The following is a 25,557-nucleotide window of genomic DNA, read 5'->3' as shown; positions in this document are numbered from 1 at the left end:
CCTTGTGTGGCTTTCACCATCTATTTGGGAGGATTTTCCGCTATTAGAAGAATTTTGAGTCTGTTTTTCAGCAGGCTCTAACTAGCAAGGGTCAGGATCTCTTTTCCTCTTCCTGGTAAAGTCAGTGTGTACCTGTGCACAGTACCTGTAATTTGGTGAAGGTGGGGCTTTAACCTGTCTCTGCCGCTAATGGGGAGCAGTTCAAGGAGGGTTCTGGGTGGTGGGATGTCAGGGGCCACACGGACGTCTCTAGAGCCTTCTCATTCAGTTTCTCTGGAGGGACTTTAATCCTCAGCTTGGGCTTGGATGGGGCTGCCGCTCAGAGGGGCGGCGTGATGCTCCTGGCAGACAGTGTGGGGCGGTTTATTTGCAGGTATCACACAGACCCGAGGGGGGTCCGCTCACCCAAGCACATTCTCCAGTGGTAATTATTGTCCATTTATAAACTTCACATCCTTTTCTGCCCACCCCATAACACTTGGATAGCCTAGACAATAAATCTGTCGATGAATTTAGATGAATGACACCTGTGGTAGATGCCTGGTGCTTTTGCCAGCACACATTCCTCTTGGTCAGAGAGCCCGTCTCCCTGCTTCCCTCTTAGCCCAGGAGAGTTGGGCGGGCCGTCCCGCCCTACACCTGAGCTCTGGTGGGCTGGTCACATGCTCTATAGAGGCAGACCCCACACTCCAATGTGGACCCATCAGACCCAGGGCTTGTGGTTGGAAATCTTTGGGAAGGGGCTTGGCCAGGCTGGTGGGATGGGAGCAGCTCTGCTGCTCCTAGAAGAGCTGCAGGGAGACTGAGACCACACGGCGAGAGCTGGAGGCCAGCACGGGACCTCCTTAGAGGGTGTGCACCTGAAGCCTGGTCCACCTGTAGGTGTGGGGCCAGAACGCTTCCGCTCCCCTAGTCTCCTTTGAGCCGGACCTCTGGCATCTAACGTACAGGATCCTGACTCCTACACTATGTAATCACCACACTGGGGTCATAAAGTCAGGTTTGAGAAGCCACGTCAGCTCTGAGCATGTGGGTTATGGTTCACGTGGATATGAGCAGTTCCCACTCTTACCCCACCGAGACCCAGGGACAAGAGGTCCCCTACTGGGATACCGGTTCAAACCAGCAGAGAGGTTAATCAGGGACTGTGGGATACTTCTTCCCTCAGGAATCATTTCTTCACGCATCATCCAGAGGGAAGCTAATGAGGAGCGGCCCCTGGTTTGAACTCCTCTCTGCTTGCCCTCTGGTGCCTCTGATGCGTTCCGAATGTCGATCCTCAGGCCTGCTGGAGATGATTCAACTTCCCTGTCCTGGGCGCCATCTGGATGGCATTTGCTCGTGGTGATGGCACCGTCACGCTTGTGTGTCACGGATCTGTTGGGTGACTTTGTGGGTGATGAATGAACATAGCCTGTCTGTCCGCCTGCTGCACTTCATGGAGTTTAGTGCTGGAGCTTGGAGGCTTCTGGCAGGTAGGACCGTGAGCGTGTGCATGGTGTTTGCAGAGGTGGGAGCTGAGAGGTATAGCTCTCAAGGAGAGGGGGAGTGTGACCTGAACTCAGAGTTAGAGCCTGGGCGTCCGACACTTTGTTGGCACTTTGGGGCCTGGGCACACTTAGGCGGGGTGCGGATGTGAGGGGGCACAGCACCGCTGAGCTGTGAAGAGAAAGAATCTTCACTGGGGGCACAGGGAGGTGGTGCCAGCCCAGATGGTTTGCAGAGGTGCCCACAGCAAAGGGGTCTGTAGGCTGGTCTGTGAGTCAGCTTCTCATACTCAGAGTTTCCTTCTGTTTCTGCATGGTACAAGTCATCACATGAGTAAAAAGGTTTCTGTAAACTCGAAACTCCAAAGAGCACCGCTACTCACGAAGATCTGATAAAATAAGTCATCTGATGAAGGTCTGGGAAATGTGCTCCATTCTGCATCTGGCTCTGGATTGGTCTTGAGCTGGGGTGCCCAGCAAGATTTCTGGTGCCTCTCTTTCTGCAGCTGCACGCAGTCACCACCTGACGGGCGGTACTATGTCTGTCTAAACGCATTTTGAAACCCTCACATGAGCCATGGTGACGTATGGGCTGGGCACCTTCACAAGCATCAGGGTAGTTAGCAGAGATACAGCTGCCCTTTCCAGTCTCAGGGCAATGTTCTGCTTATAATGTTTCAAAGAGCTTCAGAGTATGAGGGCCCGTGCTGGGTGAGTGCCCTGACCTGTCTGTCGGCAGAGGCTCAGGAATTCTCTGAGGCCCCAGAGGGAGGCCCGGGGTGGGTAGCCTCGTGGTGCAGGTCACCGGGGTGGCACCCAGACCTCCCCAGGTGCAAGGGCCAGGCCCCGTGGATCGGCCACGGGGGAGCAGGTCAGTGGGCCGGGCAGGGATTCAGCCTCAGACTCCTGCCCTGGACTAGAGTCCATTTCTTACATGAATTTAAGGTGGGAACATTTAAAATCCTTTCTTCAACCAGTCAAGCTGCTCATCATTAGATGGCTGGCCATCCTGCTTAGGAGAATGGGCTTCTCACAATAAAAAAAAAAAAAATGTTGACCTCATGGGTATTTTCTCTTGGGTGAACCGGGGGTGGCCCTGGTGGTGATCATTTCAGTTCCTTTTAAAATGGTGATAAAAAAAAAAAACAAAATAAAATAAAATAAAATAAAAATAAAATAAAATGGTGATAAAATAGGGGCACCTGTGTGGCTCCATGGGTGAAGCATCTGCCTTTGGCTCAGGTCATGATCTCGGGGTCCTGAGATCAAGCCCTGCATCTGGCTCCCTGCTCAATGGGGTGTCTGCTTCTCCCTCTGCCTCTGCCCCTCCTCCCCACCCATGTGCTCTTTCTCTCAATTAAATAAAATCCTTAAAACGGTGGTAAAATATACGTGGTGAAATTCGCCACCCCAGCCACATTTAAGTGCATGAATCCGTGACATTGAGAACATCCATACGGTGCAGTTGTCACCGCTGTCCATCCCCAGATGGCTCAACCACCGTGGTGTTTGAGGGTCACCTGTATCCATCCTTCTGTGTCTGGCTTCTTTCACCGAGCATCACATCCTCAGGCTTCATCCGTGTTGGAGCATGTGCTGGGATTCCCTTCCTCTTTAAGGCAGAATGATAGTCCAGTGAACAGACTCGTCACATTTTGTTGATCCGTTCATTCATCAGTGGACACCAGTGGCTTCTACCTGTTGGCTGTGTGAATAAGTCCATTGTGGGCACCAGGGGACAAATAACTGTTCAAGACCCTGCTTGCCGTTCTCCTGGGCACAGACCCAGGAGTGGGGCTGCTGGTCATGTGGTAATTTTGGATTTGATTTTTTTGTACAACTGAAGTTTAGTTCTTTTTATTGCCAGAAATGCTTACGGATGATGATACTTGAAAGTGCACATAGCAGGTATTCCCTAGTGCATTTGCTTCCTTAACCCTGCAAGCAGTTATAGTAACGAGGGCAGAGCTGCTGTCCTCCACCCCCACCCCACCCGCCACCTGGCCCCTGGCTTGCGCTGTGCCCACTGCCCTGCATGGGCAGAGATGTGAGACATGGGCCTCCAATCCCAGACCAGGGGCCACGCAGAGATGTCCTCTCTCACCCGTCACATCACACGCTGTGCGTGCCCCAGGAGGAGCCAGCACCCTCACTCCCAGGTGGGGCAAAAGGCACATCTGACCCTCAGCCTGGGAGACCTGTCCTGGGTGACACCACTGTTGGGCCGGGAGTACCTGGCACCTCAGCCATCTCTCTGTAAACAGGGATGTCACTGCCCTGGGACACAGGGAGGGATTATGAGGCTCAGAAGGGCTGTGGTCCTGGCTTTGGCAGAGCCTGGTGCAGGCTTTTGGGTGGGTTCCCCCTGCCACTGCCCCTGGAGGACAACAGTGTGTGGATGAGGGGAGAGTCAGGAGTGGGTGCTGCTGGGGTGAGGCTTAGGAGAGAGCAGTGGGATCCAAGACTCCTCCTGCAATGTGGACAACACTGTCTACTGCATGGCGTGTGTCCTTGCAGGGTGAGCACTTCTGTGCACCTGGTTCAAATAACCTGGGCTCCTTCCTGGGACAGTTCTAGAGGAAACTGCCATTGACAAACCTTGGGGGCTTGAAAACAATCAGATGAAACCATTTTTTGCCATTCCAGTTCATTTTCTTCCAGAGTATATTGCGTTCGGGAGGTTTCCAGAATGCTTTGGTTTCAGAACTTTGGGGCACAGATTCCCAAAATGGATTTGAAAGTGTTGGGTTTCCAAGTAGGCTGGCTTTGAAAGTGGTCCGGGCTCCTAAAAGGTTTGGTCAAAAAGTGTTTTGCTTCCAAAATGTTCCAAAAATGTGTCCCTAAGCACAGAGCACCCACAGCGCTCTGGGAAGGGGCTGGGGCGGAGCACCGAATGAATCGCAACGGGTGGACCAAAGCAGGCAGGGCCATCCCTGTCTTGGCCGGGGTGGGGGTGGGAGGTGGGGGGGTGTCTGTGTGCTCCATCCTCCATCAGGAGGTGGGAGCTTGACTCATGTCTGGCCTGGGCGAGTGTGTGTCCTCAGACACCAGTTCCTGCCCTTGGTCCCCCAGCCCACCCTGAGGGGCATTCTGCTGATGGGTCCTTGGCTCTTTGTGAGAGGTCTTGTTCGACCCGACCTCATCTGCATGCTGGCTCCGGGGTTCCTGTCCACGGGTGTCTGACTCCAAGAAGGTTGACTTGAAGACTGACTGTTTCTTTCAAGAAAGGCAACTTGCATGGGAAAAAGGCATGGGGGTGGGGGTGGGGGGGACTCAGGGCATTGTGCAAGGTTCTTGTAAAGTCATGGGCTGAGCCAGGACTATTGGTCCTGTTTTCAGATAAGGGAAATGGAGACCCAGAGAGGCTGTGTAACCTGCTTGGATCCCACCATCTCTCCAGGATCTACATGTTCTGACCCCCAACCCATTAGGGTTTCCCAAACCTTTCAAAGGCCCCCTTAGAAGCCCTGCCTGCCATTGAGGCATTTGAGCCAGGGCCCTCCCCCAGCCCATCTGTGTCTGCGTGTCGGCCCCGGGTCTGCGGTGCCAGGCCCAGCCTCTAGAGTTGCCGACCCAAGCCCAGCCCTTGGCTAGAAGGGACTGGCATGGCCTCGGGTGCCTTGGTGCTCACACTGTTGATGATGGAACATGGAGAGTTGGTGGGAAGGGCATATAGCTGACAGCCAGCCACATGTCCTGGGGTGGAGTGATGCGGGTGACCCAGAGTGTTGGCAGAGAGGCCCAGAACAGAGAGGAGGAGAGAGGAAAAATCCAGCAGTTAGGAAAAACATCGCCAGCCGAGGGAGTGGCTGGGACACCAGCACCGTCACACCCAGGGAATGGCCCCACCCTGGGCGCAGCGCCCGTCCAGGGAGCCAAGAAGGTCTTGCCTCAAATGTGCCAATTAATTTGGGGGCCACATCCTGTCCAGTGGAGCTCACACCACTTGGGCGGCAGCCAAGGAGAGCTGGGCACGCCTGTTTTCAGGCTGTTGGGTCCTTATCTGCCAAGGATGTCTGAGGCCTCCTGCTCTAACTGTGGCCATGAACTCCTTCGCCGGTTCTGATGCCCCTCATGGAACAGACCTCACAGGCATAATCCAGAGGAATCCGTCCTGGTACAAAGATAGCTGTGAGCATCAGCCCAGTGGGGGGTGAATGCCCACTGCGATCCCCCACATCCTGACATCTTCCTGGGAAGCGGGAGCCCCATGCCCACGGCCCAGGAGAAACCAGACAGCCCTGGCTCTCCGTCCCCGCCCTCCCCTCTCCCCCCAGAGCTGGAACTGCTTGCTGCCTGGCTGCTGACTCACACGCGGGGTCGTTACCTGGCCTGGCCTGGCCTGGAGACGGGCCCCTGTGCTGGACGGAGCTAAGACAGAAGCTTTGAGCGAGTCAGCTAAGAGGGCCCAGAATGGTGGACTTACGGCTCCTCCAGGCTTTTAGCCATAGGTTCTAGGCTGAGCCCCATCAAGATGGTGCCCATGGAGCCTCCTGGCCCTGGCCTGACACTCTGAGGGCTTGGGGCCCTGAACTGGGGCCTGCCTCCCCGGGACCAGCAGGCTCCTAGGGCCCGGTTGGGAGCCTCTCTACCTTTGCTGTCTGCCAGCCTCCTGGCATGCTGTCCAGATGAGCTGGAAGGGCCGGAACAGCATCTGGGGTAACAGCTGGGCAGTAGGGAGGTTGGTGGGTATGGAGGTTGGTGCCACGTCCTTCATGGAACTGGATGTGGGCTCCTGTGGGCAGGGCTGAGCTCTGTGGGTCATTTCCTTTGGCCTCACCTGCCAGCTCCCCTCTTCTCTGAGAGGTTGCTTTTCTGGGATACCCACTGTGCCCCTCTCAACAGTCGTCAAGAGAATAAACACATTTAACATCCATACAGGTGAAGGAAATATTTGGGTGGGGGGAGCTCTTGGTGTCACCACGGAGTCCACGGCAGCCCCACCTTGCACACTTGCCATGGCAGGGGGCTCACTACTTTACTGCCCCTCCCTGGTGGGATAATCGGCTGTTTACAATCTTGGATTAATGCTGAGCCAGATCTGCCTCCACTGAAGTTGGCATCTGCGCAGAACAAAACAGTGGCCGCAACCACATTAGATGCGTTTGGATCTTGAAGACTGTGGCTGTGTCTTGTCTCCCTCAATTTCCCCAAGAAAAACTTGCACGAAGCTGGCAAGAGTGGAAATCACGGCCTGGCCACCAATGCATCACTGCTCTAGGGGGATCGACAGCCCCACGCCTCAGCCTCGGCCCCCACTTCCTGAAGAACTTTCCAGATGGGCAAACAAGGGGTAGCCTTTCTGCGGGGGGCCTGAGCCCATCGGAGTCCCTCAGCCACTGAAGGCGCTGAAGTCTGCTCTGCTCAGCAGACGGGTCATGTTTTGAATGAAAATGTGTTCTGTCTTGACGAGACACTTTGTGTATTATATAAGAATTGGCCACTGGAAGCAGTTTTCCTAGCCTTTCCTGAGCCCTGTGTTCTAGCAGGGTGTGAAGTCAGCCCCTGGGCATGCAGCCTGGCCACAAAACTCAGGAGTATGTATGTGTGTGCGCATGAGTGTGTGTGTGTGGTGTGCATCTGTGCATGCATGTGTGTGCATGCATATGCATGGGTGTACCTGTGTGTGCAAGTGTGTGCATGCATGTGCATGCATGCACATGTGGTGCATATGTGTGCATGCGTGTCTGCATGAATGTGCACATGAGTGTTGCATGGTGTGCATCTGTGCGTGTGTCCCTGCATACACATGGGTACCCCTGTGTGTCTGCATGTGTGCACGTGTGTTGGTGCATGCATGGATGTGCACATGTGAACATGTGTGTGCATGCAGGTACATGCATGATGCATGTGTGCGTGCATGCCTGTGTGCATGTGTGTGTGTGCTCCAGCTAGACAGAGGGGGGCTAGTTGGCGGACTCCTGGAAGTGCAAGAAAACACAACCCCAGGTGGCAGCTGGTGCCTTATGCAGCTTGTGGTCAGGGAAACAGAGAGAGAGCAAGCAGATCCTTTCCTCAGGCACATGAATGAAGGCTTGGAGTGGACCGTGTGCCAAGGGGGGAGGTGCAGTGTCGAACACACTGTCAGAGTGAAAAGGCAGCTAGAGAACAGGAGAAAATATTTGTAGGTCGTAGATCTGATAAGGGAGGCGTATACAGAACAGAGACCTGAGGTTCAAGAGAAAAACAAACAACCCCATTCAAAAATGGGCACAGGACTTGAATGGACATTTCTCCAAAGACAGGAGTGTCCACAAACACAAGAAAAGCTGCTCGGCATCACCGACTCGTCAGGGACCAGCAAACCGAGACCCCAGTGAGCCATCCCCTCACCCAGCAGGATGGCTGTCATCGGACCGGCAGGTGTGGGCGAGGGTGTGTTGTGGGGGCCAGGACCATTGTGCGCTGTGGGTGGGAGTGTCTGAGGGTGCTGAGCTCAGCGGCCTGGCGTCCAGGGCTGGGACAGTTGGGTGTCCTCTGCGGCTCAGCCCCTTGGTTGGGGAGGATGCTCATCTCCGGCTTCCCTGGTGCCCGGCCTCCTCTGAAGTGTCTGGGGGGCTCAGCCAGTGGGAACAGGCAGGGTGCCCGGGGAGGAGGGCCTTAACCATGCAGGCCTGTCTGTGGAAGCTTGGAGCGTGTGGGGGAGCGGGGGCCCAGGGCAAGTCACCTTCTCCGGGATGGGGATATTGTCACCAGGCTGGCTGAGCTCACATTTGGCAGGGATGTTCCTGTGTGTGATGAAGGCTGGGGCTTGGGCAGGGCCCACGGGTTTGAGACCTCGCACTCACAGAGGCCATGTGGCCTTGAGGTGTGCCCGACCCTCCCCACTGCCCCCGGCCACTAGCCCTGTCACTGACCCACAGATTCAAAGCAGGCACATCTTTCTCAGCTGGTGACTTTGATCCAAGTTTTGTTAAAAAAACATTTTGTTGGGACGCCTGGATGGCTCAGCGGTTGGGCGTCTGCCTTTGGCTCAGAGCGTGATCCCGCCGTCCCGGATGGAGTTCCACGTCGGGCTCCCCGCATGGAGCCTGATTCTGCCTCTGCCTACGTCTCCGCCTCTCTCTCTCTCTGTCTCTCATGAATAGATAAATAAAATCTTAAAAAACACACACACACACACAAACATTTTGTTTTTCGTGAAAAGGAGCACAGATAGATTATAGAGGAGAATGCAAAATTACTATGAGTTTTTCAGATAAAATTCCTCCTTTTAGCGATGACTCTGTGCTGGTAACAGCAGGATTGGCCGCCCTTTGTCACGCTTTACGGATCAAACCCTCCACAACGCTTTGAGCTACATGGTGATTTCATATTTGGGCGGGGGGTGCTGCCTTCAAAAGCAAAAAGCAAGAGGGGAAATTAATTTTGATTATGTACTTGACCCAGTATATCCAAAATATTGTCATTTCAACTTGTGAATCATATCAAAACTATCTGTGAGATATTTTATATTCTGGGTGGTTGGGGGTTTGGGTGCCCCGGGTGCATTTTACACTTGTAGCCCGTGCTGGGTGGGACCAGCACACCGCGAGGGCTCAGCGGCTGCGTGCCTCTGAGTTCTGTATGTGGAGACTGAGGCTCGGGTCACACAGTGAGGCCACTGTCCAGCACCTGCTCCAGGGGCTTGTCCTTTGCTGGGCCGCCCTTCCTGGGGACATAGTCCTGGTCCCTTTGGTTTCCCTGGGAATGACCCCCAGCGCTTCCACAGAGCCGATGCCCCCCTCCTGCTGGCCACTGGGGACCCTGCGGCCTTGTGCACGAGGGAACATGACGAGGTGGGGCCCTCTGAATGGGGGGTCAGCAGACCGGTGGCCTCGGTCCTGGGAGGGGCCTCGCGGAGCTGGGCTGGCCGGTGGCGGCGCTCCCACCAGGGGGCAGCCTCGGGTCAGAAATGCGGCCGGTCAGCGGCTCTGCTGGGGTGCCCAGGGGCGCTTCCGCAAGCACAGCTGTGTGGGCTCGCTGGTCAAGGGCTGGGCAGTCACACCTCCTGGTGAGTCTTTCTGGAATGATGGGCTCAGGGCCTAGAGGCTCCCCTGGAGGAGCAGACCGCAGCCTTCTGGGCGGAGAGCCTGTCGGGGCCAGTGAGAGGTGCCCAGCCCGGCCCCGGAGCCCTGGGTGGCTGGGCTGGGCGAGGACGGCCCGCACGGAGGGCAAGGCGTCGGTCACCCCGGGCCCGGAACGCCCCCCTGGCCGCCATCTTCACAGTGGGCGCCCCAGGCCCCTTACCTACAGTGTGAAGCAAGCGGGGGGAGCCTCCCCCCAGGCCAGCCCCACAGTGAAGGGCAGTGCGGGGCTCACACCCCAGGTTCAGCTCACTTGTCATCACTGAGGAAGGGCACTCTCTGCCCTGGGCTCCTCATGCGGGGGTGTCCAGGAGATGTGGGGCTCAGCCTCCACCAGGCTCTGAAGCCCTGCAGACGTGCCCCCTGGACCACCACCCCGAGTCTGTCTTTGGGCCTTCTATATCCTGGAGGTGGCCCTGGGTCATCCTGGACACATGTGGATCCAGACATGTGCTGTGTCCGTGACGCCGCCCAAGTGTGGCAGGACCCAGCCCCTGCCCAGCCTGGCTGGGGGGTTCATGTCCACCCTCCAGCACACCCTTGTCCACCTAAGGGACCCCCAGGGGCAGATGCTATTGTACCTTCCCACGAGTTGCTGCCTCTGCCTGGCCTCTGACCCTCAAGTCCCATTTTCACACCCCAAGGAGCTGCTGCTAGAAGCCCCCTTTGGGGGATCCCTTTGATAAAGCAGAGGGTCCTTTTGTTGGGGGAACAAAGGCCTGTCCCAGCTTTCTGGGGCAAGGTCCTGCTGCACTTCAGAGCTATGGTCTTGGTGTGGACCTATCAGTTCTGTGTAAGCAGTGTCTTGTTTCTAGAATGTTCTGTCCTTCTTCCCTGGGGCTTCAGCCCACTGGCTCCCAACCTGTTTTGCTCTCTCGCAGCCACGGGTCCTCTCCAGGCCCCCTCTTCCAGGCAGCCTTCCCTAAGCACCTCTAAACTCCTGCTACACTTGAACCTGGCCCAGTGGCTCTCCCACCCTGCATGAATTCACCTCTCGCCCGGGGCTATTTGCAGTATTGTCATTACTTTCCAATTGAAGGATCATGTCCATACAGTTCAGTGCAGAAATCCCAAATGCTCAGCCCAATAAGTTTTCACACACGTGTCTACTGTGTAACCGCCACCCAGACCAGGATATAGAACGTCCACAGCTCCTGGGTGGGGGTGTCTCCCCTGGGGTCTCCTGCCTCCTTTCTCTCCCCTCTGCACAGATCTTTTCACTTGCCTCTCCTATAGCTGGGTTCCGAGCACATGTTCTTTAGATTTGCAGAGACTCTTGGGTGCCTGCGGAGCCCCTGACATCCTCAGCCCGACTGCCAAGGCCTGGCCAGATTATGCCCACACCAGCTATCCCTTGCATACGCTGACCGCGCCAGGCACCACACCGCCGTCTGTGGGGTCTGCCCACCCCCTTACATCCAGTTCAGCTCATCATTCAGGAGCAGCTCCCAGAACCAGGGACCAGCCCTTTCCTCGTGTGACCCACCCCAGCTCACCATCTGGACCTCCCCCTCCTGTGACATCTCTGCTTGTGTCCTTGGGCCTGGCGTGGAGTAAGTGCTCTCCGAGCTCCTGTTGGAAGAGCAGATGTGGGAATTTTGCCTGGATCAATCAAGGTTACAAACAACCCAAACTGACTGTAGCAAAATTTAATTAAAAAAAATTTTTTTTGATGTCTGGGGTACAGATGGTGATTGAACACGTGCACCTGTTCTCACTCCCTTTGCAGTTTCCCATGAATGACAGTAATAAGATATTTTTACAGGCATAAATCCACGGGTATCAGGGGGACAGGAGAGGATGTGACAGCAAGCAAATGTTAGAAACCAGAGCAGAGGCGACAAATGGTAATGACACGCCCCCTCGACAGAAGCAAACCCTCAACAGCCGTGGGAACGTCGAGACCAGCCTGACTTGTCCCCCAAATCCTCAGAGGGGCCGACAGGAGGTGTTGCCAGGGCATGCAGGGGGCGACATTGTCCCCAGACGCCCCTCCCCAACCCCATGCAACCTCTTCCCCAGCCCAGTCCTGAGAGGGAAGGAACAGTGCTGTGTGCTCCTGAGGACCCCATGCCCCAGTGATGACAGACAGGAACAGGCTTCCTCCACACCACCCAGCATCATCTCTGGGAACAGAGTAGCCCCAGAGGAGAGACCCAGCAAAAAGCCCGACAACAGAGCTCCCCAGTCAGCTGGTCCCTCCAGCCCCTCCCAGGGTTCAGAGCACCCCGCAGCCTGCTAGCCCCCCAGACAGTGGCTTCGTCCTTGCTCTCTCCCAGTCACTGACTCTAGGGGAAGCCGGCATATGTCAGGACACTCAAGTGGCCCTAAGGAGGGTCACCGGTTGAGGACCAGAGACCTTCACTAATAGCCAGCGGGAATCAGGGCCTCCTACCCCAGTTGGACCTTCAGATGACAGCAGCCCCAACCAACATTCACACCCTTGTAAGGGCAGCCTCATGAGAAACCCCAAGCCAGAGCCACCACGTGATATCACTAGAATTCCCGGCCCATAGAAATTGGGATAATCATGGATTGCTTTGTCACTGTTGTTCTGATCTCTTATTTTGAAATAATTACAGATTCTCGGGAAGCTCCAAACACAGCACAGAGAGGTCCTGTGTTTTCCCCCAATGGCTACCTCTCATGTGATCATAGTATCAGATCTAAACCAGCAGGTTGATGTTAGTACAATGGGTGAGTCTCCTTCCATGTCCTGTGATCACACGTGTAAATCTGTGGAGACACCACCACAACCAAGACCCAGGACACTCCATCCCCATGCGGACCTCTTTCGTGTTGCCACTCTGTTGTACAGCCAACCCTTCACCCTGGTGACCACAAGTCTGGCTTCCATTTCTGTGGCTTTGTCATTTCAAGAATGTTACCTAACTGGGATCATACAGTATGTCGCCTTTTGAGGTTAGTGTTTCTCACTCCACATAGTGCCATATTGCCAGGAAAAGATTCATCCTTTCTATCCCCAGGCTCTATTCCATGGGATGCCCCACAGCGGATGTGCTGCTTGTGGTCACACGCTGCATTTCAGCTCTTGTAGTGGGTGCAGAAGCATGCTCTGTTGCTCTCCATCTGCGTTTGCCCAGTGGCTGGTGCTGTTTGCTTGCCATCCTGGCACCGTTTGCCACATCCTCTTCAGTGACACATCTCTACATGTTTTTTTTGCCCATTTTGTAATTGGATTTTTTTCATTTGGGGTTTTGTGAGTTCTTATATACTCTAGATATGAGTCATTTGTCAGATATGTGGTTTGCAAATGTTTGCTTCCAGCCTGTAACTTCAGGCGGGTCCTCTGCAGGGCAGCATGAAAGACAGAGAGACAGAGAGGCAGAGACACAGGCAGAGGGAGAGGCAGGCTCCACTCAAGGAGCCTGTCACAGGACTCGATCCCGGGGCTCCAGGATAACACCCTGGGCCGAAGGCAGGCACTAAACTGCTGAGCCACCTAGGGATCCCCTTGAGTTGGTTTTCTAATCAAGTTTGATGTGTGGATTGAAGTTTGCTTTTTGCCTGTGGGTATTCAATTGCTCCAGCACTGTTTATTAAAAAGACAATGTTCCCTCCACTGAATTGCTCTTGCACTTTTGTCAAGTCAGCTGGCCATACTTACACAAGGCTTTTTGTGAGTTCTCTATCCTCTCCCATCGGTCACTGTGTCTGCCCTCTGCCAATCCCACACAGTGTTGGTCATTGCCACTCTCTAGTAAGGATTAAAATCAGGTAAAGGGGCTCGTCTCACTTTTTTTGTTGACATTTGTGTTACCTCTTCAAGTCCTTTACCTCTCTCTGTCAATTTTAGCATAATTGTGTCTGTATTTACAAAAAAAATAGTATTTCCAGAATTTTTTATAGGAATTGCATTAAATCAGTTTTGGGAGAAGTGACATCTTCCCTACATTGAGCCTTCTAATCCATGAACATTGTATGTCTTTCCATTTATTTTATTTATTTCTTCACAGTTTGCAGTTTTTAGCATAGAAATCTGTACATGTTTTGTTAGATTCACATCTATGCATTTTGAGGGGTTTTTTTTTTTTGAGTGATTGTAAATGGTATTTATATATATTTTTAGAGAAAGAGAGAGAGAGCACATGTGTGAGCAGGAGTGGGAGGGAGGGGCAGAGAGAGAGAGAATCTTAAGCAGATTCCATGCTCAGGGTGCAGCCTGACGCAGGGCTCAATCTCATGACCCTGAGATCATGACCTGAGCCTAAGTCGAGCACTTAACTGACTGAACCACCCAGGTTCCCCTGGTATTGTATTTTTAACACAACAAAATGAGACAACAAACAGATACAATAATAATACAAAAATAATCAATGTTTACTTCTTTAAAAACAGTTTTGTTGAAATGCAATTAACACAACATAAAATGTACCTGTTGTACATGACTTATACAAAATTTACAGGATTGTGCAACCACCACCATAATCCAGTTTCAGAACATTTCCATCACACCAAAAGCTTACCCCACCCCATCTACAGCCAGCCTCTGCTTCCACTTGAGCCCCTGGCATTTGTGTCCATAAATCTGCCTTTTCTAAACATTTTTATATATGGAATCCTACAATAAGAAGTCCTCCATGTCCAGCTGCACTCAGCATCACGTTCTTGAGCCTCATCCATGTCACAAGGATCCATACTTCATTCTTTTCTTGTTGAATAGCATTCCATTGTGTGGATGGGCTGCATTTGGTGCATCCTTTCCCCAGTGATGGATATTTAGACGGTTTCCAGCTTGGAGCTGTTATATAGATACTGCTGTGAACATTCATATACTCGGTGTGTGGACATATGTTTTCATTTCTCTTGGGTAGATTCTTGAGGGTAGAATTGCTGGGTCATATGATTAGTTCATGTTTAACTTTTTAAAGAAGCTGCCAGGCTTCACAAAGTGACTGACTGTCTATGTTATGCTGGCAATGCATGAGGGTTCCAAATGCTCCCCATCCTGCACTGAATTATTGTCTTTCTTGACTATAGCCCTTCCAGTTGGTGTGTCCTGGGATCTCATCATGGTTTTAATTTGCTTTTCTTTAATAACTGATTATTCTGAACATCTTGCTTTTATGCTTGTCAATTCATATATCTTCTCTGATGAACTATTTAGGTCTTCTGCCCATTTTTACATTAGGTTATTTTCTTACTGACTTTTGTTTTCTATTTATAAATGTGTATGTGGACACGAGTCTTTTATCAGATGTACACTTTATACATATTTCCCCATTTATAGCTCATCTGTTCTTTTTAGTAATGGTGTCATTTGAGGTGATTTTTTAAACTTATGATGAAGTACAGCTTATCGATTTTTCTTTTATGGACTGTGCTTTTTTTGGTGGCATGTCTGACCCAGGATAATAGAGATTTCCTCTGTTTTCTTACAGAAGTTTTATAGTTTTCACTGTTACATGGAGCATTTTGAGGGGATTTCTTGTGCTTGGGGTAAGGTTTATCCTCTCTTTTTGCAATACCCAATTGTTCTAGCTCCATTTGTTGAAAAGACTATCCTTTCTCCATTGAATTCTCTTGGTACTTTTGTTGAAAATCAACTAACCAGGGCCACCTGCGTAGCTCACTTGGTTAACCGTCTGACTTCGGCTCAGGTTATGAACTCAGGGTCTTGGGATCAAGTCCCGCATCAAGCTCTCTGTTCAGTGGGGAGTCTGCTTCTCCCTCTGCCCCATCACCTTGCTCATGCTCTCTCTCTCTCTCTCTCTCTCTCTCTCAAATAAATAAATAAAATCTTTAGAAAAAAAAGAAAATCAACTGACCATAAATACAACGGCTAATTTCTGGATTCTCAGTTCTGTTTCACCTATATACCTGTCTTTGTGCCGGTGTGACACTGTCTTGATTCCTGTGGTTTTATCACAAGTTTGAAAGTTATGTAGTGCCAGTTCTCCAGCTTTGCTCTTCTCTTTCAAAATTGTTTTGGCAATTATTCTAGGTCCTATAAATTCCCATATAAACTTTGGGATCAGCTTCTCAATTCCTACCCCAAAAAGCCTCCTAGGATTTCTATAAAGATTGTGTTGAATCTATAGGTCGCTCCACAGAGAACTGAGTATAGAATGTCTTTCTGTTTACCTAAATACTATTTAATTTGTGTCAATGATGTTTTGTTCTTTTCAGTATGGGAGCCTTACTCTTCTTTTGTAACATTTATTCTTAAGCATTGTGTTATTCTTGTGCTATTGTGAATGGAACAATTACTTTCATTTTCAGAATGTTCACTGCTTGTATATAGAACTATAATTGATTTTTGTATATTAATCTTATATCCTGCTACCTTGCTAACCTGGTTTATTAGTTCTGGTAGCTCTTGGGGGGGGGGATTCCTTAGGATTTTCTACATTAAGGATTATCCCATCCATGAATAAAGATAGTTTTACTTCTTCCTTTGAAATCTAGATTTATTTAGTTTCTTTTGTTTTAGTTCATTTTATTTGTTCCTTGTTCCACTGGCTAGCGTCTTCAGCAAAATGTTGAACAACAAGGATGATGGATATCCTTGGTTTGTCCTTAGTGTTAGAGGGGGAAAATTTCAGTCTTTCATCATTACAATTACTAGCTATAGCTTCTCATAGATGCCTATATCCATTTGAGGAAATCCCCTTCTATTTCTAGTATGTCGTGAGTTTTTATTATCAATGATGTTAATCTTGGTCAGATGCTTTTCCTACATCTAGGAATGTAGATGACATGATCATCTGGGGTTTTGTCTGTTATTCAATTAATGCAGTGATCACATTAATTGATTTTTAAATTGTTATTTATTTATTCATGAGAGACACACACACAGAGAGAGGCAGAGACACAGGCTCCATGCAGGGAGCCTGATGTGGGACTTGACCCTGGGACTTCAGGATCACACCCCGAGCCGGAAGGCAGACACTCAACCGCTGAGCCACCCAGGCGTCCCACATTAATTGGCTTTTGAACACTAAGCCAACTTCACATTCCTGGAACAATTTCCATCAGGTCATGGTATAGGATCTTTTTTACATGTTGCTGGATTCAGTTTGTAATATTTTGTTAAGGATTCTTATATCTGTGTTACTAAGGACATAGATCTGCAGTTTTCTTGTGATGTCATTGTCTGACTTGAGAATCAGGGTAATGTTGCCCTCATTCTTTATCTTGTGATGGATTTTATATTATTTCTTCTTTAAGTATTTGGTAGAATTTACCTGTAAAGCCATCTGGGCTGGACTTGCATTTCAGGGACAATGTTAATGTAGTCATCCCAGCTGTTATCACAAGTTTGTGGCTGTTGTTTACATATCCATTTACCTTCATCTGTTTGTGTCTTTAGACAGCATAGAACTGGATCTTAATTTTTTTAAGTATTAAGAAAATATAGCCTGAAAACGTCTCCTTTTGATTGGGGTGGGTAAGCCCCAATTTACATTTAACGTAATTATTGACATAGAATCTATCAACCTAATTCTGTGATCCTCCAACACCAACTGAGTGTACTACAATTCAGTTCAGTTCTGACAGTAACTACCTGGAGTCAGTGCAGGCTCCATGGGTGAGGGGCTCATTCCCATAAGCTGCCCCCACTTCAGACATTAGCTTCAAATCCAGGGTCCCCAGGCTTCCTGCATACCCATCTAAGTTGGCTGCACATTCACTGGCTCCCATGATCTCCCTCCAGGTCAATAATTCACTAGAATTACTCACAGAACTCAAGAAAGCACCATACTTAGGATTATAGTCATATTATAAAGAATACAACTTGGGAACAGCCAAATGGAGGTGATGCATGGGGCAAGATGTGTGAGTGGGCGGAGGGTAGCCCAAGGTTCCATGCCCCCTCTAGATGCACCACCCTCCCAGCACATCTATGTCACCACCTAGAAGCACCAGACCCCCTTGTTTAGGGGGTTTAGATGGGGTTTCACTAATTAGGCATGACCAATCAAATCATTGGCCAGTAATGATTAAACTCAGTAAAACAAAAAACAAAAACAAAACAAAACAAAACAAAACAACCAAACAAACTCAGTCTTGAGCCCTCTGTCTTCCATGAAGGCTGAAATTTCCAGCCCTCTAATCTGGGTTGGTTCCTCTGGGGACCACCCCTCTTGAGGTGTCCGGGGCACTCCCCCATCTGGAGTCCCCTCATTAGCATAGACCCAGGTGTGGGCCATAGGGGCTTATTATGAATTACAGAAGACATCAATCAGGAAATTCCAAAGGTTTTAGGAGCTCTATGCCAGCGACAAAGACCAAATATATACACTCGATTATTCCAGGTAGGTTTACATCTTTAATTTTGCTATTTGCTTTCTGTATGTCTCCCATCTATTTTCTTCCTCTGTTCCTCCTTCACTACCTTCTTTCATGTTATATAAATATTTTTTTAGTGTGCCACTTAAATTTCTCTGTTGATTTTTTAAAAACTGTTTTTGTTAGTTTTTTCTTGTAGTAATGGCTCTGGGGATTGCACATGCCTCTTATCACAATCTCCTGATTAATACTGACTTAATTCCAGGAAAACATAGAAACTTTGCTGCTTCTATGTAACTCTGTCTCTCCCCACTGCCCTGTGCTGTTATTGTCAATATACAGCATCAGCAAGATGTGTGTGTGTGGTCTGGTACATTGACATATGCAGTCAACATCCCCAGAGCTTTCCATTTCTCTCCATGGACTCAATTTATCACTTTGTATCAGTTCTTCACAGCTTGAAGGAATTCTTTTAGTATTTATTGTGAGACAGGTCTGCTAGCAACACATTCCCTTAGACTTTTTGCACCTGGAAATGGTTTTACTTTATCTTCACTTTTTGATGGATAGTTTTGCTGGATATAGGATTCTGAGAGTTGGCTTTTTTTCTCTTTAGCACTTTGACCATTTCATTCCACTCTTTATACCAGCTTCTCTTGTTTCTGATAAGAAGTGAGCTGCTGATCCCGTTGTTCTTGAATATGTGAGGGTTGTTTGCTGTCGCATGCTTTTCTCCTTGGTTTGATTATGAACTTGTGGTACCTTCAAGCCAGCAGGTTTAAGCAATAGCCTCAACCTTGCAAATTCTGTTCAAGACCCAAGTCTGGGAAGCAAATGCGTCAAGCAGCCTGTCCTTGATGATCTTGATCAGTGAGAAGAAGGGTCCAGCCAGAAGACCCTCCAGGTACCTCCAGGGTACCTCCCAGAGATGGGAGGGCATATTCCAGGATCATCCACACCCCAGAAACACACTGCACAAGAGGGCATGACAGGGTTCAAAGGGAAGTTGACATGTGCTTGGAAAGGGACTAATAAAACAACGTCCCCTCCCACTAAATGGAAAGGAATTAAGGAAGGTGATGGTTTATAGGGAGAGAATCAAGAAAAGAGCATTTGGGCGGAGTGGTCAGTGGGGGAAAAGGTTTGGAGACTACAAAGTGCACAAGCAGCATGTGCTCTTGTCTCCCTGGGGACAGGAGCATGGAGGGCGGGAGGACTGGTGAAGCCACCAGTATTGGCTCACATGTGTTCGTGATCCATGTCATAGTAATGCTGTCATCTCACTGGTGCTGCCCAGCAAAGGTTGGGCATCCCACCCATTACCTGGTTGTGGCAAGCCCTGACTCACAGACTTATCCAAGGCTGGCCCTGACTCCCTAACACACTTCTTCTGCAGGCCTCAGTTTCTCCATCTACCAAAGCCAGGGTGCACTCACCTTCCCAGGACTGCTGAGAGGCCAGAGCGTGGGAAAGCACTCAGCGACACGTCCATGGCCAAAGACACTCCAAGGCCATTGTGCCAGCCCGGTCTCCTGGGTGCTTGCCACACTCTGGCGCCCAAACAATGCCTGCCTCTGAGTGGAACTGCGGGTGGGCTGTAACCATGGCGAGGGGCCCTGCAAGGCAGCAGTGCCAACTGCCTGTCCAGGGTCAGCCCGGCCTGCGGCCCTGGTTACGGCTTTGTCCCTCGGGCTGGAACTGGTCCCATGCTAGCAGGCTTAGAATGGCTGGCTGTCAGGGAGGGCAATGCTTACCGAAAAGGAATGGAGCTCTTGGCTGGAGAGGGGTTGAGGTTTGAAATGAGGATGGGGGGCTGTTTCCAAGGTCCTGAAAGCACAGTCAGGTTTGGGTCAGAGTGCGGCCTGGGTCTCTGTACTGCTGGTGGTGCCTTCCCCATAGGGCATTAAGGAGCCTCTCCACCCCCGCCACACCCCCACCCTCAGTGCAAGGCCCCACAAGGTGCAGGGCCTCAGTGCTCCCGGAAAGAGGCTGCCTCTCCAAGTTCCGGGCTGTTCCAGGCAGCTGGCCAGAGTACATGGGGTCCCCTCCGGGCTTCCCCAGGCTCTCTCACAGCCTGGATGCCGCTCGGCCACTGGCTTTGCCCACTTCCCATGAAGCATTGGGCATGAGTGTGGGACCTCTGCCACGTTCAGAGTGACCAACACCTCTCCAGGGATGGGGGGCAGAGTCTCCCCAAAATTTTTGTTTGCAAATCCATGTTTGCAAACCTAAGACCTCATTTTTTTAAATAAGGAGAAAAACAATAAAAATGGGACTGAATATATGTATTTTTCCAACAGCAGCCACCCAGATATCTAAAAGATTCTGGAATCAGAGGGCCTGGGTTCCAATCCCAGCTCTGCCACAGTTATGCTGTGTGACCTCAGGCAGATGCCTCCCCTCTCTGTGTCTGAGTCCCCTCATCTATGAAGACATCCCCATAGGGCTCTTGTGAGGATAAGTGAGGTCATCACTGAGTGTCTAGAAAGGACACCTGCTCTCCTGAGCCTTCAAGGACCAGGCCCCATTCCCCACTCCACTGTTCTAGCTCTCAGAGTTCCCTGACTGCCCTCCTCTCTGCCAGGTCTGCCTTTAGCCTCTGAAATCCTCATGAAGACTTCAACCAAGGAGGGGGAGAGAGCAGAGAGGGAAGTGGGTGTGGGAGTGGCCCAGACTCTGGAGGACATAACTTCCAGAAGTGCCTCCGGAGGAGGTAGGAAGGCACGGAGAGCTGGAGGGGGAGGAGGAGGGGCAGGGAGGTGTTCTTCTCCACCCAGACATCCTCACCCCTACTTGAAGCCCCCCGCCCCCTCTTCCACCATTCCTGACAGTCGGGCTCAGTCCTCTTTTTTTTTTAAGGTTTTATTTATTCATGAGAGACATACAGAGAGAGGCAGAGACATAAGCAGAGGGAGAAGCAGGCTTCCCATGAGGACCCCAATGAAGGACTCGATCCCAGGACCCCAGAATCACAAACTGAGCCAAAGGCAGACACTCAACCACTGAGCCACTCAGGAATCCCCAGGCTCAGTCCTCTATGGAGCCCACCCTACATGGACCTCCCTAGCCTGACAAACCTCGTCCCCAGGACCCACCAGGCCACTGGGGGACAGAGGGAACAGCTCCAGGGTCAGGCACCCACACCAGTGCCACCTCAACCTCCTGAAGGAAGACCCAGGGCTGGGGGATCCATGCCAACTTGAGGACTGTGCCCTCCCCCCCAGTCAGCTGGGGATCAGGGTGCTTGGTTCCTCTGGTGACATATGTAGTGCACCAAAGCTGGACCTGAGTTGCCCTACAGAGAAAGGGTGCAAACAGGGGTTCCATGCTTCCCTTTGTGCCCCGACTCCCACCCCCTAGCTTTGCTGGGGCCATGGAGACGGCAGAGAGGGAAAGCCTTTTGGTCTCATCAAGAGGAGTGCCCTCAAGGGGAAAAGACCCCACTGCCCAGGTGCAGAGAGAACATGATCCTCTGGCAGGTACTCCTATGTTGAGAACCTCCACGCCCACCTTACTTGTCCCACTTTGTTTTTGTTTTTAAGATTTTATTTATTTATTCATGATAGACAGAGAGAGAGAGAGAGAGAGAGAGAGAGGCAGAGACACAGGCAGAGGGAGAAGCAGGCTTCATGCCGGAAGCCTGACGTGGGACTCGATCCTGGGACTCCAGGATCACGCCCTGGGCCAAAGGCAGGCGCCAAACCGCTGAGCCACCCAGGGGTCCCCACTTGTCCCACTTTGATCTCTCTTAGGCACTAGGTATAAGCCACAACCCCTGCCCAAACCCCTCATTCCAGGGGGTGCCCCTCCTGCCCAGGGTTCCTTCTCCATCCAGCCCCACCCCACAGGTGCCCAAGGCCCCCCAGCTCCCCAGGCACTAGCTGCTCCTGCCCAGGTCAGGGATGGGGGTGGCCCTCAGGGTCATGCTGGCCCGCCCTCTGGACTGGAGGGCTGCTCTGCGTGGTGCTGAAAAGACAGCTCCAGCCAGCAGCCTGCGGAGTCTGGAGGGAGCTCTGGAGGACCGCCCTGTGCTCCAGGCTCTGGATGCAGGGTGACCAGTGACTGGGGGCAGGGTGGGAGTGGGAAGGGGGAGCTGAGGCCAAAATCCAGGTCCCACCACTGCCCTGCTGGGCCTTCTCTGTGCCTGGCAGCACCAGGGCCCCACAGCCCTCAGGCTCATGGAGAAAACTATGACCCCATTTTATAGAAGAGGAAAATAGGCTTCTGAGAAGAGCCATGAGAGGACAGTGAATGCTAGTTAAGGACATGTCTGCTGGAGTATCCAGGTGCAGTTCTGATGTCGGCCACTTAGGTTGGAGGGAGGAAACCATGGAGTGAAGTGTTACCCCCTGAATCTGGGGAGCCGGCTTAATAGGTGTTCCCTAAAAGGCATTTCCACTTTCTGCATGTCTGAAGTTTTTCATGAGAAAATATCCGGGGAGAAATACACACTTACTGAGAAGGGCGCTTCGCCTGCCGCCCCCTCCCCAGGTCCCAGTTGCTGCTCCAAGTCACCCCTGCAGCCAGGTTCCCCGAGCCCTTCCAGAGATGGTCAGCAGTGGAGAGTCAGGTGTGTATGCATCTCTTCTTTATGTTCCACCTTGGGGCAGGCCTTGCTGCCTGTGGGCTGCCATCCCCACCACCGCAGCAACATCCCAGCTGGTGTGAGACCTCCGGCGTAGACACCTGCGGTAGCCCCCATGACAGGCAGACCCACACCCTGTCACAAAAACTGCCCTGGGGGCCTGAGATGGTGATAAGTTTTGCCACTCAAGGCCACCTGTGCCCTGAACAGAGAGGAAGCACACTGAGGCATCACTGTAGCCCTACACACATTGCCTTGGTGGCCCCAAGCCCTCCAGGGTCATGCTGAGATGGAGTCAGAGCTTGGCATCAGCCTCCCTCCGCAGCCCCTGCACACACGGCAACCTGCAGGAAGAGATGAATGAGCCGAGGCCCAGGACACTGGAGGTGGGTGGGTGTGGAGACATCCTGGCAGGGAGCAGCTCTGGCCTGGCAGGGAGGGAGCAGGGGGGCTCATGTGGGCACCATTCTCCTGCACTGAGCAGGTGCTATACGCTCCTCACAGCTGCCCCATCTACAGAGTTGGAAACTGAGGCTCAGAGAGGTGGTGAATTGTTCAGGCCCACGCAGCGTTGGTGCATCCCATCCTTCAGCCCAGCGCCAGGCCCTGGGTTCTGCAGTCAATTAGGTGGGGGGCCTGGCCATTCCTGATGCTCCTCATCTCCACCTCGGGCCCAGGCTCTCATTCCCGGAAACGAAGAGTGGGTGTCTTTGCCACCTGGATTTGGGGTGAGGGGAAACCCGGAGCGCCCTCTGGAGCACTCTGGTCTGGAGCGCCCTCTGCTGGGTGGTCTGTTTCTCATGGGGCCCCAGAGGCTTTAGAAAGGAGCTGGAATGGGGGGGGGGCAGGAAGGCACTCCCCACCCTGGGGTGTCCAAGTGAGACAAAGCAGGGTGAAAGTTGGCTTTAGACCAGAGGTCTTGAACTGACTGCCCCTGAGGCAGTTTGCTTAGAGATTGATATTGGGTTCAGGTCTCACCATGGAGGCCAGTATTTAAAAACAGAGATATCAGATGCATTAACTTCAGATCTCTTAAAATCAGAAGATCTGCACACTTCCCTGTGATAGGAGGAAGGAGCTGAGCATGGTAGGCTAGGTACCTTCCTGTTAGCCACAGACTGCACCAGTCCCTATCGCCCTGGCTCATTTAGTCGTGTGGCCCCGTGGGCATTTGCTCTCCCTCCTCGGCTGTCCAGAGGGCCTGGTACCTTCGGCTGCCCGGTGGCATCATAAGCCTACAGACCTAACCGTGCAAGGGCTACTGCTTCCTGGCCGAGGCAGCTATGCTTCCCCAGATAGGCCCAGCCCAGTGGATCCTCTAGCATGCCCAGGTGCACGTGTGCACACACACATACACACGCACACGCGCACACACACACACACACACACACACATAACTGAGTGGGGAATCCAGCCTCTGATGGACTGACTCAACTTGCCCGGAGCAGGGGGCTGTCCTGGTGGACCTCATTGGACTTCTCTGGCTAGAGCACCCCATCCTGCTGATTGATGTCTCAGGGTCTCTGAAGGGTATCGAGGAACGTGTGGCCTCCTTCCAAGGAGCTGCCGCTATGGCACAGAGAGAGAGATGGGAAGAGCAGATTTAAGCCGCCCTAGAATTTGCTTCCAATCACCAGGGAAATGGGTTACTATGGTAGGTAGTGAACTGTTTGTCCCTAGAAGGGTATAAGCGGGGTCTGATGCCATTTATTCATTTATTTAGCAGATATTTATTGGTGGTAGGATGTGCCAGGCCCTGTCCCAGGTGTGAGGAATCCCACGGTGAACGCCCTGGTCAGCCAGCGATGTCCTGGAGTGGACCGCCGGTGGGGACAGATGTCTGGCACACCTGTGACCTGGTAAATCCACAAACCACAACTGGCTCTTTGGGATGCGTAGTGGGAAGGTGCATGCCAGGCTGAGTGCTGGGGAAGAGCATCAGGGAGGTCCCGGTGCCAAGGCCCTGAGGCAGAGATGGCTCCATGAGATCCAGGGTTGGGAAGGAGGTGGACAAGCAATGGGACAGATGAAGCCAAAGGTGCAGGGCCTTTGGGCTGAGGCGGGGAGGAGGTTGGGCTCATTCCCATCTCTCAATTTCAGGGATCAGCTTATTAGAGTTGGAGCCCTTATGATTCTGTGGCCCCTGTTGGGAGGTGATGTCTCTAGCTTGTTAAAAGCTCTGGGTGATTCTCTTCAAGGCAGCCATTCGTTAGTTCACTTATTCATCAGCAAACATCTCCAGAGCCAGCTGTGCTGGGGGCTGGGTGAGGAAAGACCTGGTCCCCGACCTCCAGGAGGGGCAGTGTGATAGGGTTGGGGAATAGAGACAAGCAGAGGGTGCAAAGCCCCACTGGAGGTCAGGGAGGGCTTCCTGGAGGAGGTATCATCTGAACAGAGCTGCACTGGCACACAGTTCCAGACAGGCCAGACAAGCAGCCACACGGTGTGCTGAGGGCAGGGGGAGTAAGGGAAGGGGTCCTAACAAGGCCTGCAGCCCCTACAGCAGGAGCCCCTGAGCTCAAAGCTTCCTGCGCCCCCTTTCACAGAAGGGGAGACAGAGGCCCAGGAATGCAGTGGGTCTGGCGCCCCTGTGGTCTGAATTGCCCCTGGCAGCTTGTAACCGGAGCAGAGCAGACCGAGGGCTGATTCGAAGCTGACTCAGCTCCGCACGTGCGCGGGTGCGTGCTTGTGCGTGGGATCTGTCAGCCCTGGGATTTTGGGCTCCCTCCCTCATTTGCTGAACAAGCCTCCTCAAGTTACTTAATCTCCCTGAGCCCCTTCACATCTGTAGGATGCGTGCTGCTCTCCATACCTGGCTGAGTTCTTGGAGGTGGTACAGGCCTGGCCCTTGCGTAGAGCGCAGGAGACTCAGAAGAAGTGTGTGACCCTGGGCCTCAGGCCGTCCCTGCGCTCCGTTCCGTGCAGCCCACTCCCCACCCCAGGGGAAAGAACGCCTAGCATCTTCTCTTTTTTGCCCTCCCACCTTGCATGGCTATGGGGCAGACAGCACTTCACCATGAGGGAGCCTGAGGGACACTGAGGCCCAGAGATCGTGAGCTGCCAGCTTAGGTCACAGAGCAGGGGCCTGGCACCTTGAGCAGAGATGCCCCCATCACCGGGCTCAGAGTCCCTGGGAGCAGAGGCAGCCTGGCCGGATCACAGACGC

The 25,557-nt window shown here is 52.2% G+C and overlaps 2 long non-coding RNA genes across 4 annotated transcripts; one reads left to right on the top strand and one right to left on the bottom strand.

Annotated features, from left to right (window-relative positions):
* Nucleotides 1-8,615: 8,615 nt before the first annotated feature.
* Nucleotides 8,616-19,379, bottom strand: LOC112640201 (uncharacterized). The gene is made up of 3 exons (XR_003123896.3): nucleotides 19,243-19,379; nucleotides 11,050-11,125; nucleotides 8,616-8,821 (listed from the first exon to the last, which is right to left on the bottom strand). It is a non-coding gene; the product is annotated as an uncharacterized LOC112640201 (long non-coding RNA).
* A 66-nt stretch (nucleotides 19,380-19,445) lies between these two features.
* LOC112640202 (uncharacterized) lies at nucleotides 19,446-25,355 on the top strand. Of its 3 annotated transcripts, none has more exons than XR_003123899.3 (5): nucleotides 19,446-19,598; nucleotides 20,391-20,519; nucleotides 22,298-22,376; nucleotides 22,717-22,777; nucleotides 24,115-25,355. It is a non-coding gene; the product is annotated as an uncharacterized LOC112640202 (long non-coding RNA). The 3 variants fall into 3 exon arrangements; XR_003123898.3 differs by having other exon boundaries at nucleotides 22,661-22,777; XR_003123897.3 differs by lacking the exon at nucleotides 22,717-22,777.
* The last annotated feature ends 202 nt before the right edge of the window (nucleotides 25,356-25,557 follow it).

This window comes from Canis lupus, chromosome 6 (assembly GCF_003254725.2).
Source record: "Canis lupus dingo isolate Sandy chromosome 6, ASM325472v2, whole genome shotgun sequence".
NCBI classification, from domain to species: domain Eukaryota; kingdom Metazoa; phylum Chordata; class Mammalia; order Carnivora; family Canidae; genus Canis; species Canis lupus.
Note: the sequence above shows the minus strand (reverse complement) of the source record. Positions and strands in the feature narration are given on the sequence as shown.